Consider the following 20,371-nt stretch of genomic DNA (forward strand, 5'->3'; position numbering starts at 1 on the left):
AGTAGCTTTGTCCTTCAGACAGTTAAAGTCTATCCTTCTCATCCCCTCCCTCCCTCCCTCCCTCCCTCCCCCCTGCCTGTCTCACTCTTTCCTCCCTCTCTCTCTCTCTATTTTCCACAGTAGTCGTATTCACACATTAAACTCCTCATTTCCAGCCCCTCATGTAAAACTTGTTCTCTCTGTGTTCTCCATCCTTGTGCAACTGCCTGTCTTTATGACATACACACAATACACACACACACACACACACACACACACACACACACACACACACACACACACACACACACACACACACACACACACACTTCATGTCATCTTTTCATGTCTCCTCTTTGAACATGGCTGTTTGTGTTATTTCAAGACGTGATTGTTCCTCATGACAAGCCGTGATGGCGCTCGCGCGTCTGATCCGCCGCCGCGCCTCAAAGGCAAGACGAGCAAGACGCAAAAAGGCGGCGGCGGCGGCGGCGGATACTACCAGCCATATTAAAGACTTCCCCCGCAAAACTCTTTGAGCTGTGAAGCGTTTGACGCTTTAAGAGCGCCGGTTGCCAGGTGAGAGCTGGCAAAGCGCTCGCCCCTCTCTCTCTCGCTCTGCTTTTCTTCCCGCCCATCCCGTCATATGGACGGGACGCCTCAAGAGCTCCTGCATTCATCTTAAATTGAAAGTGTGTCGGCGAGCTCCAGATGTCAGTTATGCAATGTCTAATTACAGCAAGACGTGCAAGCGAGTGCATGTGTTTCCACATGTACGTGCGCACGTTCCGGCGTCGGTGCGGTCTATGTTTAAAACGGACCGGCCTCTATTTTCAACATGTATGTTCCAATGCTTTTGGTCTCAGTTACGTTTTAATTTAACCGTAGACTCAAGTGAAACGCCAGCTGTGCACGGTGTTTGGTCTTACAGAAATATTGCTTGAATAGACGCTTTGATTTGAGATGAAGCAGAGAAAAGAGTGTTTTCAGAGGTTTCTGTTACAATTTCGATGGGAAATGAAGCCAAAACCAATAAATACATGTTGAAAATCGGTCAATTTAATAAAAACAAAACCAAGTTTTAGTAAAAATGTCGTGATATTATGAAGACAGTGTAAAATCCCACGCGATAATTAATATTCCAGGTATGATGGGTGTGACATGCGGGAGAGGCTAAACATTCTAGCCCCTCATCGAAGAAAAACATCAGAACAACTCACGACAGTAACCGCCACTGTTGGAAATAATCTTCAAATAAAGAATTGTCTTCCAGTAATGAACAAGTCATTGAATTCTATGAAATTTGGCAACGTTTACGAGACAACTTGAAGACCTACTGCTTTTTCATGAGCAGTAGCAGCGCTTCCGCCTTCTACATGGCGACTGAGCTCAAAAGTTTCTGGAAAGTTTCGTCTTCGCGCTTCTACACGACGACAGAGCTGGAAAAGTTCCACCTTGGAAGCTGTTCTCAAAAAGTTGTCGTATAAACAGATACCCAAAAAAGCATCGTAAGTTTCGGTTTTTACTGGAAAATGTTGTCATGTCAACCGGCCCAGAGTCTCGGGGAGTTTCCAAAGTTTCTGTGGCCTCAGTGTTTGTTACTTTATTCAGTGTTTGATGCTGTTTTTGAGGTTGTATTGATTATAGCTTGAAAATATATAAGGTGATCATCAAAAATGTGACCAACTGGAATTATGTTTAACATTAAAAAAAAAAAAAACCAGTAAAAGGACTTTAGTGACGGGAGAGCTGAGGATGAACAGATACACCTGCCTCTGAGGTGATCACTTTGCACTGGGGAGGGAGTGTTACTCACACTGATCTGCCAGGACTCACGGATTCAAGGATTTTGGTTCACTTCAAAGATAAAGAGTCCATTTTTCTAGCTCATGTCCCTCAAGCGCAAAATCCAACCAGAGATTTATGTAACAGGTTTCCACGCTGACATCTTTATTCTTAAGCTGGTTTTGCAGACGCTGTGAAACCAAAAGATTTCCATCCAATCAGCAGCAGCAGGGTGGGGTTTTTTTCCTCCACACTGAGCTGCTGAATAACTAGATTGGGGCCAAACCAACAGGATATACAGTGCAGGAAGATTTATCACAGCATCTGGGGTTAACCGGGGTAAGTAAATCATTGAGAGGTTAATCCCCAGATCACGAAAGAACATTAGCATACCTTACTCTGGTTTATCTGTGTCTTGTGGTAAAACCTCTTAGATACAGACACGTCGATGAAATCTGCACCACCCAGCTTTGTGTCCGTTTTGTCAGGGAATGAAAATCTTCAGGTTAATTTTTAATGATACACGCCTTTATACAGGCTGGAAAACACTTGGATATTTGAATTTCCAAAGTTGGTTTGGTTTTTATTTCAAAGCTGATGGGATAGAAATCCTGTTTTGCGTGTAGTGATTTTATAAATCATCATTACTCAGACTACTGTCTGTGTTATTTTCTGCTCAACACCTTTAGGCTGAGCTTAAAGATAGACAGATCCTTTATTGATCTCTAAGAGAAATTCAGATTTCCGTCAGCTTTATCAAGTAGAAGCATAGTCGTATTAAAAGTACATACCTAAGTTGTAAGAATACTAATCTTTATAAAGTATCCATAGATCAACAGATAACAGATACTATATAAAATATAAATATAACGTTAGTGAAATAAAGTAAATACAACACAATATGACACTCGGATGCAGTTGTTCAGATGACAGTGTGTACCACACAGATGTGCAACAGGCAGTTTGTACACACTTGAACAGTCCAACATGCAGTGTGTGTGTGTAATAAAGTAAGTGTGTGTCTTAAGGTGGGTGGTGTGTGTAGGTCCAGGCTCGGTTAATGTTTAACCCCCCCCCCCCCCCCCCCCCAACCTACCCAGAGAGGCGTTGATTGTAAGACCACTCAGTGCCTGTACCTAATAAAACTTTTCTATTGAAACCGATGTCTCTTCATGTCTTAACAAGGATTTCTTGTTTCATCCCATTTCTACTTTCTCTCATGAAACATACAAAGAAAGGCATAAAACTCCAGCATACGGCACCACTGAACCCCTTATTTTACATATTGTGTATACTTTATATACAGCAGATTGCAATTAAATGGTTAAAAAGCTTTTCTGTAAATTCTTTGATGCAGATTGTTGTGTAAACAGGGCCCTGGTTCATTTAGTTCATTTCAGGTTCTGATATAATTTGGTCCTCAAACCTAATGTAACTAACAGCACTCATGTTTGCTTTAGATTTGCTGATGTTGATAAGAGCGATAACATGATGCGCTGCCAAAGCAAATAATGCTAATACTTCAACACAGCCATGTGAGCACTGCACCACACTGGCATTAGCATCTAGCATGAAGCACCACAACCACATGACTCCGATGGAAAGTGGCATGTGTGTATTGGCTAGTTTCACACGCTGTTACCATCCAGTAGCCACACTTTTTGAATAACAAATGTCCGTGGGCACGTTGGTATAAAAAAGAGGTTCAGTCAGGGGCTACAGACCAGAGATTCAAGTCCAGTAAGGAATCATGGGAAATGACAACTACGGTTCACCTCTCGTATCTAATCTGACCATTGATTATGGTTAAAAACCACCATGTCTGATCCGACGTCCTGTCCTCTGGAACTCTGGTACGATGGTCACATCCAGTGGGATTGAGTGAAGTCAGACCAGAAAGACGCCGGAGTCGACACACGGAAACGGTTTTTGTGTCTCGGATCTGAGATCCAGCTGTCTCTTTACCCTTTCTACTTTTGACTAATCTTCCATTATAATGGCAATAACCCAAGGTGGAGGCGCACTTAGCTCCTAAAGAGGGTGAAGAACGGCACTCAATCATCATTTTTATCATTTTGATTGATGCTTTTGCCAAAAACACCCCAATGATTACATAAGAGAAAAGAGTCCAGCCTTGAACGATGCATTCAGAGGCGATCCATCTTCTCCATCCAGTTCAGGGTTGCTGGGCGCTATCCAAGGTAAAAATGGGTGGAGGCAGGGGAACGGTACAGACAGGTCAGCCGTCAGTCACAGGACACACACGGAGAGACAAACCACCACACACACTCGATATCTGAGGTCTCCAGTTCGCATCAAATGCTTTTTGGAGAAGAAACCGAGTTGGATAAAGATTCAAACTCACAACTCTCACATTAAAATGATAGCGTAAAATCAAACCGTTGATGCTAAAGTTCAATAATTAGCACTGGTCTAAGAACAAAATTGGATATGATCACGTCATTAGTTTCCTGTGTGGCTGCCCTTGTCCACTAGCATTCATCCTTTTCTCGTGGTAAACACATCAGTTTTCATTACAAGACAAGACAAACCGATCTGTTCTTTGCTGAGAAAAACCCCCTAATAGTTATTCAGGCTGTGCAGCCTTTAAAAAGAGATTTGCAGTCATTGGGAACCGACACCGATGACTGTAGCGCTGATTAAATTAGAGACCCGGTCCCTTTCGTCCCCGCCTGGCGAGGATGCGGAGGCGGACGCTTCTTTTTCTAACCGTGACCTTTAGATGTGTTGGGGTTGCCTCCTGCCCACAAGAATAGCCCTGCACGGACGACCACGAACAGAAGACATCTATCACGCTGAAATACATAAAACAGAAGGACGACGTAGCGCAGGAAGTCGCAGTGGATAGGCGAACAAAGCAAGTTTCCCCCCGTGAAGCGAAGGGCTGATCAGCCACAGATAGGCAGCGGGGCTATAAATAGCCCGGCGTGTGCTGTTATGTTAAAAAAGGCTATCATGTTATTAGAGCAGGCCTGAACCCCACCTCTCGCTCCCGGCCATCCCCCACCACCCCTCCCGCTGCCACGGGATGACGGATCGATTGAAGAGTGACAGCGGTGGGGAAATAGAGAGAGATTCAGGATTTACATCGTCCTCTGACACGCTCATATAAACGCCCCCAATGATAAAGAGACTACACTCTGACAAGGACACCAGTCCTCGTTTAGCCGCTCACAAGTTAAAAGATTTGCCATCTCCTCCCCTCCCTTCGTTCACTCCCTCGCTCCCTCCCATCTCTCCCTCCCATCATTCCCTCTCTCTCTCTCTCTTTTAGCAGATTTCAGTGCAAAGAATATAACCTTTGTGAATTATTTAGTTTATTGACCTCTGCGGGGATTTAATATGAAGGTCGTTTCCTGCTGGCAGAGCGAGTGCCGGCGGGGTCCTCAGGTGACACGGCCAAGGTCGCCCGTCTCCCTCCAGTTAATAATATATTTGTCACACGCAGTGTGCTCGCCTCCGACACAGCGCTGCTGCCTTCCACTTGATTAGTGCAACCAATAAGGACTGCCAAAGATAATAAAGTAGACATTGGCTTAAGGAGATGTGTCAAATGTCCACAGCATCTCTCTCTCTCTCTACCCCTACACACACACACACACACACGTATTCCAAGCACACACACACACACACACATTCACACCCTCTCTTCCCCTCCTCCTTCTCCTCCTCCTTCTCATCCCCTGTTCTTGTTTTATTGTTTCCTAGATGAAGGTTAAAGAGAGATGCTGAACAGACAGAACAGCCTGAGGGCCGTGGAGGGCCTGGCCGCCCGGCTGCAGAGGCAGGCGGTGCAGTGGGTGCCGGTCTGCACCCCACCCCACCCCACCCGACCCCACCGCCGCCGCTCCTCTTCCACAAGTCAGAGGGGGCAAGAGGGCGAGGCGGCTGGAGCCACGGGGGCAAGTGGCTTACAGCATGTGATGGTCACGGGGGGCAGTAGAGAGCCGCTGGTCCCTGACCGCGCCTGTCACTGATCATAATCACTGAGAGCTATGGAGCCTTATTAGCGCCGCCGTTTGGCGGAGACAAAATGGCGCCCCCGTAGGTGAAGCCCAGGTGAATTACTGCGAAGGAGGAAGGAGGGAAAGTGCAACGGCAAGAGTCTTGCAAGGAGAAAGAACCAGGAGGAGGGGGGGGGGGGGTTTAAATCTTTGAAGGCTGATCAAGCCTTAAGTGCAACAATATTGATTGGATTGCATGAGCGCAGGTGATAATGGAGGATGCGGGAGGCCCGGCGGTGACAGGCAGATGACGGCGGGAGAAAAAGGTGCCGCAGTCAAGGGTGAGCTGCAGTCTGTCTCCTGTTTGTCCTCTTTCCTGGAATAGTTTGCATCAGTGGGTCGCCGCAAGGTGAGGCTGCCAACCACACGGGCCGGACCAGAGACAGCTGCTGACACCGTGATCAGTCAGGTTTATGTAGCGGCTGCTCGGCGCGGCCAGAGCACAGGAACTATGGGAACGGCGTGACTTTCTCCACACACGCACTCATTAATATGGGCAGATTGTGTCCAGGTTTGAAGCTGAATGAGGCGCGTGGCGAGGATGAATATATGAAACTCAAATTTAAAGATCAAAGTCGCCGTGACCTCATTCAGCCTCATTTTTATGAGAACGATATCTCAAGGAGGGCTATCGGCACTTCGATCAATCCGTCCATCCATAAAGCAGCCGATTGATCCATCTGCCCATTTATCCGTTCTCTAATCTGTTCATCCCTCCATCTGTTTGTCTGCCCATCCATCCATCTGCCCATCAATCCTTCTATTCATCCATTCATCCAGGTAGATCCGGTCCCGCCGCCATATGTCGAAACGTCCTTGAGCAAGACGTTGAACCCCTGCTGGGTGAATGTCAATAACACCGTAAAGCTAATTCTGGAGGCTTGAAGCAGAAAACAAACTGTTAGATAAACGCACCAATTCATCCATCATGGTTGTCCTAACACCTGAAGTATGTTCCTTTCTTAACAAAATCACAAAACTTAGGTCCCGTTTTGAAAATGGAACTTCATCGTCATGGAAACGGAGGGAAATGTAACTTATGAAACAACGGACTCGGTAGTTTCAGAGCCGTCAGTCAGTGGAACTCGGTCGTCGGTCCACATTAATTGTCAGCTGTGCCGAGGCGCGATCGTGAAACTTTTCTGAAATAGATTTTCACCCGAAACATTGTCATGCACTCATTTTATGTTAATGTTCAAGTAATCTCCTCAAATAAAAATAAAAAAATCCACCTGAAATTTTCTTTTTTTTAGAAAAAAAAATTAAAGAATCTAAGAAAACTGATGGTCCTCTCCAATCAGCGCCGTGCGTCGGCAGGATGTGATGAAGCTGATCTCAGCCCAATTCAAGCAGCGCGGAGCAAATCAAGACGGGAGGTGAAATCCGCCGGAGCATTAGCATGATCTATGGTTGAACCGCAGGAAGGACACGGGACATTCTCTCTGAACGAACACATTTGTTGAGTCTATTAATGACCTTCTATTCTAGACCTTTCTCTCTATTATCTGAACTGCCCGGCGCCATCCATAACTCGGATGATTCCTATCTTATAAATCATTGTTCGTCGGCCCATCTTCGCTCTATCGTGACAATTAGGCTCAATGCCGGGATTCGTGTTTGCTAAATCCAGATTAACTCGCACCACTTCTGTATCTATAGAACATATGAGGAGGATTAATGGACACAATGCGCTCCATTATTTCAGACTGTCTTGTGGCAGAGAGAATTAACATTAAGGGCTGTAATCGCTGCGGTTCATCCCGATGCTAAAAGGTGGCGCCTTTTCCTCCTGGTCATTAGAGGAATATCTGCGGTCCATCGCCGGAGCGTAATGAGGGAAATTGAGGATATTGCATGCAGGTTTGAGTGTGTGGTGTGTGTGTGTGTGGAGATAATGACCCCTCCTCTGGGGGTTCCTCCTGCAGGGTCCCTGCAGGCTGGTGACTGAGGGGGTCAGCGCTGCACACACTCGTTGGCCTATTCATTAGGGCGCTCCGGGGCAGAAGTCGGGGGTGAGGTCTCCACTTCCAAAGTAACTCTGCGGCTCAGACCTCATTTGCAACCAGACAAGCCTATTGTAACAGCAAATAAAACAATATTGATTTTGCGAGTGGCAACGGGGGCTGTGCATCTTATTGATCAGGATCAAGCACTTATCACTCTCCAGACCCGGAGTGTGCCGATGCTAAGCGCGGGTCTCAGGTCTTAATTACGACAGTGGCCTTTACATGGTTCCTCGCCTAATGATGCTCCAGTAACACTGCTGCGTGTGACCTTCGCCGCCGTCCGGGCAGCTGCGGCGCTCTTCCCCTTACACGCAATAAACATCGCTCTTCAATTATTTCACACACACACACACACACACACACACACACACACACACACACACACACACACACACACACACACACACACACACACACACACACACACACACACAAGCTGTGGGTCACATATACTGTAACCACTTGTTCAATCAGTTGTGTACGGCTTCACCTGCTCGTCTGCCGCCGTCGACCTCCGGCGGCACGGATCTGAGGGCGTGCGCCAGCAGGGTGACCTCCGGCGCCAAGCCGCTGCTCTCTTCAGGGAAAGTCACATCTTGCATGCTACAGGTTTGACCCACAATGCAGTTCGACTCAAAGTTCCTCAAAAAGCATGAAATATTTTCATTTTTTTTTTAAACAGGCAAGACGATTGGCCCTCATTAACCTTACATCGAATTAAGACTTAATTCTTATTCGTTCTGTTGCACTTGAAGACAAATTCTCCTTCTAAGGCAGGATGAGAGTCGTAAGCTTTGACCTTTGCTTTTTGACGTGTCTGCATTGCAAAGCAGGAATCCAAACAGTCCCACTTTAAACAAATGTCCACCTGATTTGAAAGTGAAAACCAATTCAAGCACCGTCTGATTTCCTGATCGCAGCCTCAGCAGCAGTATTCGCCGTGGCCTAATGTGCACTTTTATTGGACATTAAGGGATTTTTATTCAGGGTTTGTTGCACCTTCGGACTTTTCTCAGAACATTTTTTGCAAATGAGGAAACCTCCCCAGACAGGGCTGAAGATTTTTAATTAGTGTCTCATTTGGCATTTCAAGAACTTAGATATAATTTGCGTAATAATGTCAACTTATAGGTGAGGTAAAAATATTTAGACAATCTTAGCATAGATAAATCAGACAAGAGATGGCTTCAGATATACTTTTCCATTTCAACTATTAATAAAAAAGTATAGCTGATATGTCTGAGGATCAAATTCACGAAGTCAACTCTTCTAAATGAATTTCTGAAGTCAACTAGGATTGAAGAAAAGTACCCAAGGTGTGCGGACGTCTGTGTTTTCTAATGAGTTCTATCACACATTGTTAGAGATTCTTCTGAGGCTCTCCAGGCTGAATCCTGTCTGCAGGAGTGTGTTTTGCTCTGAGGTGAACGTGTGAAGAGGATGCTCTCCGGCTGAACCTTTGGCGGAAATATTACCTGCTTTTGTTGCTTTATTCAAGCTACAATGTTATAATGAGTTGCTTCAAACTGCAGTTTTCAGTCTGAAGGCCAAACAAGCAAGGGTGTCAAACATAAGGCCCGTGGGCGGAAAAAAGGGCCGGCAAGACGCTAAAATCTGGGCCAGGAAACAACCAAATAAACTGATAAAAAAAGAAAATTAAACCATCACATTTTTAACTGTTTCTGAAGAGTAAAGCACCACAGTGAGACACATTAATGCAAAAAGCTGCAAAATGCAACAGGTTTAGGTTTTGGACTGCATCTTACACCAGAAAGCGTCATTAAACTTGATTTTATGTCGACATTTTAGTTATTTTCAGTACTAATTGAGAAATGTTTTGCAAAAAAAAATACAACTCTTCAAAACTATTTTACCAGTCCGGACCACTCAAGATGAAATCGGGCTGCATGAGGCCCCTGAAAAGGAGTTTGACACCTCTGACAAACAAGAAGTGACTGCAGTGATCGCAGCTTCCTCACGGTTATGAAAGAGTGAAAACAGTAAAGCTGCATGTTTAACTAACCTGAGAGGGAACAGCTGGGCGGCCGAGCAGCGTTTAAAGCTGCGGTTTCAAAACATGTTCGTGGAAATGACAGTTAATGAATAGATTTATACTTTATTTATGATAAAATGACCACTTTAGTCCAAAGGTCACCAAACTTGTACGATAAGAAATGTCTTTTCATTTTCATCTTCAAGACTGCTCCTTATGTCACCTCATTGAAAAATGAAATGAAAAAGAAAAAGATTAGATTTTCAAAACATGCCAAAACAAATGGGTTGCAAAATCCAATTTGAGATATCAAATTAGAAACTTAGACTAGATTAGCAGAAATGTTTTTTCTATTCAAGGTTGTGACTGAAACAAGATTTAAATTCATTTTCTTGATAGATGTACTTCAAGTTGCTTTTATGAAGTTGCACTAAATTATTTTTCATGACATTCTCAGTTTTTTCATACAATAATTCAATTTTAGCTTGTTTTTTTTTTAAAAAACATTTTGACTCTTTTAAAGCAGTTTTGCTTGTTTTATTTAGTATTTCAATGCATTCTTCCCATTTTGTAATTCTAGTCATTTTTGGGTTTTCTCTTTTGTTGTTTTACCTATTTATCCCTATTTTAATGTCTTATTCTTGAAGCCGCTTTCTTTTGCCAAGAGTTGCGAGTTCTTTTGAAAAAGAAATCATGAAATTGGCGTGTAAATAAAATTAAACTTAAAAAAAACAAAACAAAAAAAAAAAACATATTTTTGACATATAATTTTGGTAAATTAGATTTCGGCATTACTCTCTCAGTCAACAGTCGATTTGATATTTCACTTTCTACATGTTGAGCGAGCGAACAGGGGCGAGCCTAAAGAGCATCAGTTTCATGATTTCAGTTCTGAGGCTGAAGGCAAACAGGTAACAAGGAACAAATACACTTCAGACTGAGTATTTATTGAGAGTTATTTTCCCCGCTGGTACATTACTGACTTTGTAAAGTGCAGTTGACTGTTTTTTTTTATAGTAAACTCATCGGGAGTCTTGGCTGCAGAGGACTTTGGGAGAGATTTACTGAGATCACGCTAAACTAAACTGCATGCTCACGCAAATGAGATCGGATTGTGCTTTTGATTCGCTTGCCTTTTGTGGGAGATCAGACAAACAAATAAGAATAATACCAAGAGGAAAATCACGCACAAACAGGAGAATTCAAATGAGGGTTTTATGTGCTTTACACCGCAGTTCAGTGTTGGTTTGCTGACGTTAACTTTGGAGCGCTGAGAAACCAACAAGCACCCACTGCAACGTGACACCAAACAGGAAGTTATCAAGCTTACTGTAGCGTGACGGCAAATAAATCTGTCACCAAGGCAAGCCCGGGGGTAGAAGAAGACAGAAAAGTCTTTTATGCCTTGTTTAAACAATGTTTTTAAGGGAAAATGGAGAATTCTCTTCGTGTTTCAGGTCTCCGATTACACAACATTGGTGCTTAGAGTCACTGAAAGTGCGAATTTTGAAAATGCTCCGACTCTTTCTCCTTGTCGCAGCCAGTGGTGCTAACTCGACATGCTTTTTTCGTCGTTCTCAGCATTTCTGTGTAAACCAACATCATTTCTAAAATCTCGACGAGTAAACGCGAAGCTTCTCTGGAAATCGATGAGGTTTCACCTGACAAGTCGTTTAAAGCGACACTAAGGAACTTTTCAACCTTAATAAAACTTTTTAATATCTTTTGTGATGATACATCGACTTACAACTAGTTGAATGACCCCTCTGTCACGGCCTGAGGGCGTCAGTATTGCTTTCACTTGGACTGAGCAGCTGTGAGGAGGGTGGTAGGAACCCTGCACACTAAAAAACTCCAAATGTGCGGACTGCTTTACGGCATGCGTCACATCATGATATAACATCGTTTAGCCACCATTAGATTCATTACCTCGTCGCTATCCGTCCTTCACACAGCCACTGGAAACAAATGAAGGCGAGTTCAGTCCGACAGCACGCCACCGGGAGCAGCAATTTATGACGCCACGCGCTAGTCCTCATGGGAACTGTAGTATTCGGTCAGGCAAAACACTACCGCTTTTGTCCACTGGCGCCGCCAAAATCAACGAAAACTGAAAGTTCCTTAGTGTCGCTTTAAGTGGAGCCTTCGAAAAGATCGCAAAGTGACACAAAGCTCAGAAATAAGTTTGACAGTGAAGAGCACAGACGACAGATCTCAGTCTCCTGGAGGCTGAGTCAGTTTGCACCTCCTTTTCAAACATGTGAAAAAGGAATGGTTTCAGATGTGCTAAATCACATAAATGAATCTATTAGCACAAACTAACACTGGCATTTTGCACAATCTGGAAAACACGTCTCGTTGATCCATATTCATGAAGGCACTAAGTGGATTCTGTTATTTTGCATGTCTGTTTTTAATGTGGAGCTCATCCGGTGTGTGCAGGTTCTTCAGAAGCTTTTTCAGGTCCTCCTGCTTGTTTACTTTACGTATTTCGTGTCCGTCTGTCTTCCTTGGGTTGAAACTTGCATTGTTTGCGCCGCGGTCATGCTAATTTCCAGACATCTGAAATGTGAAGATGGAATAAAAGTGTCTGATAATGTCAGACAGGCCTTGGAACAGATTGCAGACACTCTCTCTCTCTGTCTGCCGGTGTTTTGCCTCTATAGAGGAGCAGAGTGTGCCGCTGTGTCAACTCAACGGAGAGTATTCATGCATCTCTGAGACAAATCAAGCTGTTTGCATGCCGCGGTTATCGACTTGTCGTGTTAGAGCCTCTTCAGCTCCTCCACCTCGGAGTCTGTGCCGCGGCTGAGGCCTTGGCACATGATCGCCTCCAGACTGACGCAGACATAATGACAAAAATAAAACGCAATTATCCTTTAATAGACACTTAGCCATTACACACACAAAAAGCCATTGTAGCTTATGGTAATGGCCCGCACTTTTTGCATATGCGTTTTATGTTATCTGCCTGGGAGGTGAAGAAGAATGATTTTGATTCTGGGAGATGTCACGCTGTCTGAAAGATGCACGGCATTATGAAAATAAAATAAACCATTCAAAAACTCATGAATATATTTACTCAGCCCTGTCAGGTCAACAGACCTTGATAAGACCATGAGAGAAACAAACAAACTGCATGTAGAGCAAAACCACAACGCGCGTTCAGGAGAATATACTCCTAATAAGACACGAGTTCACACAAATACGGCTCGTTCCATTTTTTATGTCTGTCCCGACGTGTTTGGACAGGAAAAGATTTGGCTTCGATCTGTGAGGATTTCTAAAAGCTGGTGGCGGGGATCTCAGCCGTAGATTAGCAGGCTAAGAGGGAGCGTTGCCACTCAAGGTTCGGCTGTCAATCGTTGACGCTGGGTACTAGGTCAATCAATGGTTCTGCTCCCCTCTCTCTTCCTCCTGATCTTCTCAGATCAGTGGAGGAGGGAGAAAAATCAATGCAGTGGAGTAATCACTCGGCGGAAGATACAGCGGAGGCCCGCGGCCCGCCCGGCTACCTGAGTTCCATTTCACGCATCGGCGGCCGCAACACAAACACGCGGCGCCGGCCCGCGCTCCCATCTTAAACAACAGCAGCAGCAGCCCCCCTGCTGACCTACTCCTCCCTGGAGGAAACTCCCAGATTGCACCGCAGCAGCGCCGGCCGCCGTCGAGCCGACAGCCGGCGATCGATCCGCGGTCCGCCGGGCCGGGGCCGTGACAGCGCCGGGGCCGCCGCGCGTTTCCAAAATGCCAAGCGGCGAAAAATACGCCTCTCCGCCTCTGGCATCATCGACTGGTGCGAGAGGGGGCGATGTCGTGTCGAGCCCGAGCCGGCCCCCGGTTCGATACCGCGGTGGCACCGCGAGTAATTTAAGAAATTACATACAGGAAAAGCCTCGTCATTCTAGTTGAGGCGTCTCTGGCGTGTTGATCGCTGGTTAAACTTTCGTCCCCTTTTCTTCCCACTTCTTCCTCTCCCTCATACCAATTATTCGACCCCTGACCCCGTGCTCTCTGGCTCACATGTGGAGCCACCTTCCCCCTTCCCTCGCTCCTATTACCTTTGGCTGGCCTGAGAAGGGAGTGGGTGGAGGGTCACAGCGGGTGGCGGGGGAGAAGGAGCCATGGGTGGGTATTTGTTTAACAATTCTAAAATGCAAATGACTGTATACACTGAAGAGCTGCTGTACTAACAAAGGACCTAAGGGAGAGGTCAGCAGTGTTCCAGAGGGGTCAGGAAAAGGGGGGATGGCCGCAGCATTAAATCCTAACTAGACAGATTTCAGCATGTCCCCGGGTCTCCGCGCCCATGTTGTTTATGTATGGGGTCAGTCTGGGCCAGTCATTTCTGGTGGGGTTATCCATTTTAAGCCGCCCTTGTTTGGCTTCAGTAGCTTTATTAGTTTGCATAGGAGCAGAGGGGAGGCTACTGCAGAGGTGAAGTACACACCATTATGCTCTGGAAGACAGGCGGCTTTTAATACACTCATCAGGAATGGTTAAAAACTGCTTTGAGGTGGAGAATAAATATGCGAGACGCGGGATAAAAGGGCAGCTGAAATCATCAAATGCAAATTCGGAGAGTGAATTTAAATTGCATGATCAAAAACAAGCAGATTATACGAGGTGAGGAGCAGTTGCAGCATGCATTCAGTCACTTTACACTTTAAAACACGGCCTGCTGAGATTCCACTTTTAATGCATTCACTTGGAGGAAAAAAGAAAAGTCATCTTGGAACAGAAACAACAATGATTCAGATAAATGGAAGACGCATCAGTTTATGGTCATGTGTTGGAGTGGGTGACAGTCAGCGCAGGAGAGTTCCCTGGAGAACAGCTATACTCTGGATTTTAGAAACAGTGGCAGGTAAGGCTACTTTAATCAGTGAAAATCCGTCTGTACGATTTGGTCATTGTCAGAAAATGTTAGAATTTATCGGATAGCAATATTGGCCTTGTCAGACCTCATGCTGCACAATAAACAGAGATATCAACTAATAAATCAGTGAATCCAGTAAGTACTCGTCAGTTAGAGGCAGAGTACATCATTCAGCCTGTAGTGAGAAAAAGAAACAGGCATTTGGAAGTGAGTGTATTCAGTGCTGCTGATTGGAAAATAAGTGGATATGAACTGGATCCCAGCGTATTCCCTGGACTCCACCACTGGGGGGGTGGAGTCAGCTTCCCTGATTTGCATTATATCACTCAACATTCCACAGCGTTAAGGTCCCATTTACATGACACTTCATTTTTTATTTTCCTTTGCACAAAAACACGTTGAGAATTGCAGGTCAAAGTTCTGAAAACGGCATCTGCTTGCATGGAAATGGCAGAAATGCTGAAAGTAATGTACTGCAGTTCCTGAATTGTAAGATTCACACCCCTAAAAACGCAACAAAACTTTTCTGCGTCTGTGTTTCTGCTGCTTCCGTGTAAATCGACATCGTTTAACGTGAAACGACGACACAGAAACAATGTGTTTCACTTCGAATGTTGTTGTGTAAATCAGCAGTTTTTATCCATTCACTACAACTCTGAATTGTCCTCATAGAGCTTAAAAAAAAACAAGAAAAGAGATGGAGTGAACATAAGTCTACGGACCTTGTTACTCATTCATTCATTCATTCATTCATTCATTTCCTTCCTTTCTGTATCGTCAGACACAAAAAAAATCGTACTGTTTCCGAATTACTAAACAAGCAAAGAACGAAGACAAAATTTTCAGATGAAGAAAACAAACGGAAACTCAAACCAAAGTCACTGGAGATTTTCTGAGTCTGGATCAAAGCGTTGGACCGATCGACACAATTTACTGTTTTTGTTTTTTTTAAAGGATGTTGTTCTATTTCACTGAACAAATATTCCACACATGATGTTTGAAACAAGCTTCCGGTTTGTTTGTTTGTTTGTTTGTTTGTTTGTTTGTTTGTGAGCCCCTGTGACCGCTGACAGCTAAATCCTGGAAGCCACAGACTAATGCACGTCTCGGTCAGGCTCTTTCAGTTTAAGTAAGGAGTTTGGTTTGCTTTGATGGTAGCCTGGTTCCATTAAACCTGACATATATCAAAGCACGATGCCATCTGCTGTGACGCTTTTGTGAGCAGGTTTCCTTCAGCCTCAGCCCCCCCCTCCCCCCCTCCTTTGGCATCCCCATCAAAAATATTCGGTGTGTGGTGTCTTCGGGAGTATCTGGCCGTGTGAGTGAGGAGAGCAGGTGTGCACGCATTCACCGCTGTCAGCGAGGAGAGGCTCGACATTTCACTTAAAAACATGCTTTGGTGAAAGAAGTTTTGAGATCAGCGTGCACCTTCCCAGCTGGGACATGGTCAGTGCCAAGGCCGAGTCTGGGAGCCGCTGACAGCACCGAGATTATTCAGTGGCAAACTTTAGGCGTCTCCTCTGGCTTATAGGCAGAACATGTTCCTGAGTGGCGCAGGGTCACCCTGATCTCTGATGACTCTCCTCCTCCTCCTCCTCCTTGTGCTCTCTCCCTCGCCTTGTCTGTGTGTGTGTGTGTGTGTGTGTGTGTGTGTGTGTGTGTGTGTGTTTTTGTGATGTTATCTTTTCACTCTCCTCCCACTCGCTGCTGTTCCCTGAAGCCGTCTCGGGGATGAACGCCTCATTGTTTTTGTCCTTGCACTGCTTTCCAAAAGCCCGTTCCTGGATGCGGACGCTGAGCAGCTTCACACTCTGTTTGACTTTTCGCTTTTTAGAGGAGGGGAGGTCACGTCTGGGCCAATTACACCGCATGCAATTAGACGTTTCACTCTGAGCGCGGATCGATTCATTTGCATTCATGAGGTTTATGACGAGAGACTGTTTGTTCCCACTTCCTGATAGCCTTGAGTGAATGACCAATTCCTTCCTGGTGCTGATTCTGATGGCTTGATTGCAAATGGAACCACCTACTAGGTTTTTATGTTCCGCTACCAGCCATTTAAGCAGTTTAAAATATCTTAAAAAGTCACTTGATTACTGTGCGACAAAGTGTGGCTTGAGGCAGTGCAGGTGAGGACTGAGTGAACTGTGTTTGCCCTCAGGGCTTACCGTGGCTTTACCAGCCCCCTGCTGCGGCACTACAAGGCCCGTACAAACCTGTTTACTTCACTCGATGCTGATGCCAGCTCTTGTACACACTCACCGAATCAAAGGCTGTACAATGAAGACAAGCTATTTGGCTTTTTGGATGTTTTTGACCAGTGAAAATCTACAAAGATGGTTACTTTTATTTTTTTTTTCTTGCAGGAAATGGAGTTAGAGACACTGTCTGATCATTATGGACGCTTCACAGGTTTGTGTTTTTCACCTTCGCTTTGACACCATCATGCGTCGGCACCATTCCGGCACCAGAATGATTTTACTCTATGCAGATGACTCTGCTTTGGGAGGACAACGGTCGTCACGAACGACCTCTAACTGACCTTGTGAGTGGAGCGAGGGCTCCTAGCTCAACGCCAACGTGTCAAAACAAAGGACGTGATCATTAATTTTCCAGGACATGCTCTCGGTCACAATGTCATTGGGGTTAAAGGTCAGGCCGGTCAACCACGAAACACTTATTGATTCTCCTGTAAACTTTGAGACAAACTGCGTGTTTCTGTGCATGAAAGGTCATCAGAGGGTGAACGGTTTGAAGGAGGCGTCGTGTTTTAGACAAAACACACCATGTCCTTGCCTTCTTAAGCTTCAGTTTCATCATTCTGGTTGGTTATATATGATGGAACCACACCAGTCAGCCTAAACATTATGGCCACTGGCCTTTCTGATGCTTTTCTGTCAGAAGCAGCATGGTCTTCTGCAGGAGTTTGAGATATTGTAGCTTCTCTGTTGACCGCCACCGTGCATTAGTGAGCCTTAACTCATATATATCATATACAAGCACAAGCAGGAATACTGTGCATGATAAATAAATGGAAGCTTGTGTCTTATTTATGCCTAACTGTGACTATCACATAGTTAACTGAAATAAATATTGATGTACATTTTAAAAAACTTATCTGATAGGAATTAGAACTGCTGCCCACTTCACTATAGGCCATCTCTCCCCAGCTATCAAGGCTACTTATCAATATGGTGTAAGTGGATAACTGTGTCTTCTTTACAAGTTGTTGCCAGCCAGAGTGCTGTTTTTCAGAATGTGATGGTGCAGAGCACTCGGCCTGATCAATGTACAGCGGAGTGTTCCTTCAAGACACAGTAAGACCTCAGTGTGATACTAACTTTCTGTTGTGGAGAAATAAAATCTCGTGACACACTGCTTTTACACAATCTTCTCAAATTTGCATTTTTAACACGAGATTGAAATACGGTTTACGTCGATGTCTGTATTTTCCTTTCAGAAAAGTTTTGCATTTACGCAGCAATGTTGTATCAAAACATGTCTGCTCACAAAAAAATGGCAGAAATACTGTAAAAGGCGTAGTTTTCAAGTCCACTATTGGAACTGCTGGTTGTTTCTGCAATGAAGCCACACACAATAGAATAGTAGGCTATGAACATTAACAATGGAACATTTACAAGTTGGATTGTTATTACGGAGACTGTCAACTCAAACTACCAAGTCCAGGAGAAGTTGGAGTTAAATAAAGCAGCAGCTGTTCTTGGCTGTAGTTGGTGACCTGCAGCGTCTGTTCAAGCACAGAGTGTAGTTTCATTTCACATCGCAGAATAACTGTTGCCTCTTAAGGCTGTGATGTTATTTGTGCCTTAAAATAAATGTTATCACTGACGCCAGCGCTTTTTGAACCGGTGTGTAGGCCGGTTCCTCTCGACCGGCCGAGACAAACGGCTAACATGTGGGGAGCTCGCAACATTTATTAAAAGGTCAGCTGCTGGAACAACACCGGGCTTTGTGGATGCAGCTAACGTCACTTTGAGGCAGCCATCTTTCATGCGGCTGTCACGGGGAGTGAGTTAGCTCCGAGATTTATGACTCTGTTCAAATTGTTCTCCAGATGTTGACTGAAGAAACGTCTCTTTATCATTTATCCTGCAAGGGGAGATAACAAAATAGAGAATCGTAAATATGAAGTCATTTGTCTCTAAATGCTTTTCGTTATTACCTTCATATACTAATACTTCAGCCCAGAAAAGATACAAAAGAAATGAAATTAGTTTTTTGGCAACAAGAATAAAACCTCACTTAAGTTCACTAACTTGTCTTGGGTCTAAGGAATTGCACTCCAGTAACAACCGAAATGCAGATTTAATATTATCAGCACAACACACTTTGCTATGTAGTTTGTTTTTTCACTTTTATAATTAAATTGGTGGGTTGGCCAATCAGATTACAAGGTGGGTGAGCTCCTGCCACAGCAGAAGCTCTCGCCCGACATCCGAACACCATCAGAGATTTCTGCTTCAGTTTGTTGATTTTCTGACGAAACAGTTCAACTGTAGGCATTCAACCATACAGGTACAATCATGCAATGATGTACACAAAAACGTTCCAGAGACAGTCAGTATCGCTCACCACGCGCCATATTGCTTTTGACAACTGCCAAGCCACTAATCAGTTACCTTCCAGTTGTTACGTGTTCCGCGAAGCCGTCTCGCGCCTCACGTCGAGGTGCTATCCATCTGTTTACCCAGGTTGCGCCTGTTTGTTTTTCCATTCTGATCATGCACGGCGCCGGGTTCCACACAAATCAAGTGCACCTTCAGATGTCAGTTCTCCGCAGGGGGCTGAGTGATCAAGGAGGAGACGCGCTGCCTCCTCATGAGGGCTCTAAAATTGATGCGCCCTTTTGGCTCTGGCGAGGGTGACCTTAAAAAATCTGAAACACTCAGCGAGCGGCACAACCGCTGTCTCACCGCTGATCAATCTCAATCCCCCGCTCGGCTCTCCTCCTCGCTATTCAGACTCCGGAGCAGTCAAATACCAAGTGCCCGTGTTCTTAAATTCGTATTATGCTACGTGCGGGCAGGTGTGTGTGGGGGGGGGGGGGGGGGGACTGCCACACAGGAGTGCAGCCAGATAGTGAACGCTTTGTGGAATATTGAGTGAACGTCTCGCGTGAAAATACATTATGTCAGATAGTGAGACAGCCCTGATGGAAAAAGAAAGCTATTAGTGAGGATGTATGAAGTAGCAGATGGTCCCAGAATTCAAATGTGGCAGGGCATAACTACGACTGACAAGCTCCCGGTTTCTGACAGCCACTCAGAGTTAGCGAGCAAGAATTTTTTTTTTTGGGGGGGGGAAAGAAAGTCTCTCCTGAGCCAGAAGTAAAAAACCTTTCAGCGGAGGGTGAAGTCAGGACTTATTATCACACTTTGACTGGCTTTGCATTTACTTATTTGATAATTAGGTTTGTCTCTGGAGGTTTCTCATTAGGGCGTCGACCTTGGGGAGGTGCACGCACCATTGACATCTTAACTGAGGGAGCGGAACATGCCTGCACAAAGCACACGCAGGGACACTCTGATCGCATTGTCCGCCCGCAGCCAACTGGAGCGGAAAAAGGCAGTGGAAGTTCAGGAAGCGTGGATAAAAAAGTGAATGTGATGAAGTGCTGCAAGGGCAAGACGTCTTCAGCGAAAGCCCCCCGCCCCGCCCACCGCCTGTAACCTCCAACCAGAGC

The sequence above is a fragment of the Salarias fasciatus genome, chromosome 10 (assembly GCF_902148845.1).
Source record: "Salarias fasciatus chromosome 10, fSalaFa1.1, whole genome shotgun sequence".
NCBI lineage: Eukaryota > Metazoa > Chordata > Actinopteri > Blenniiformes > Blenniidae > Salarias > Salarias fasciatus.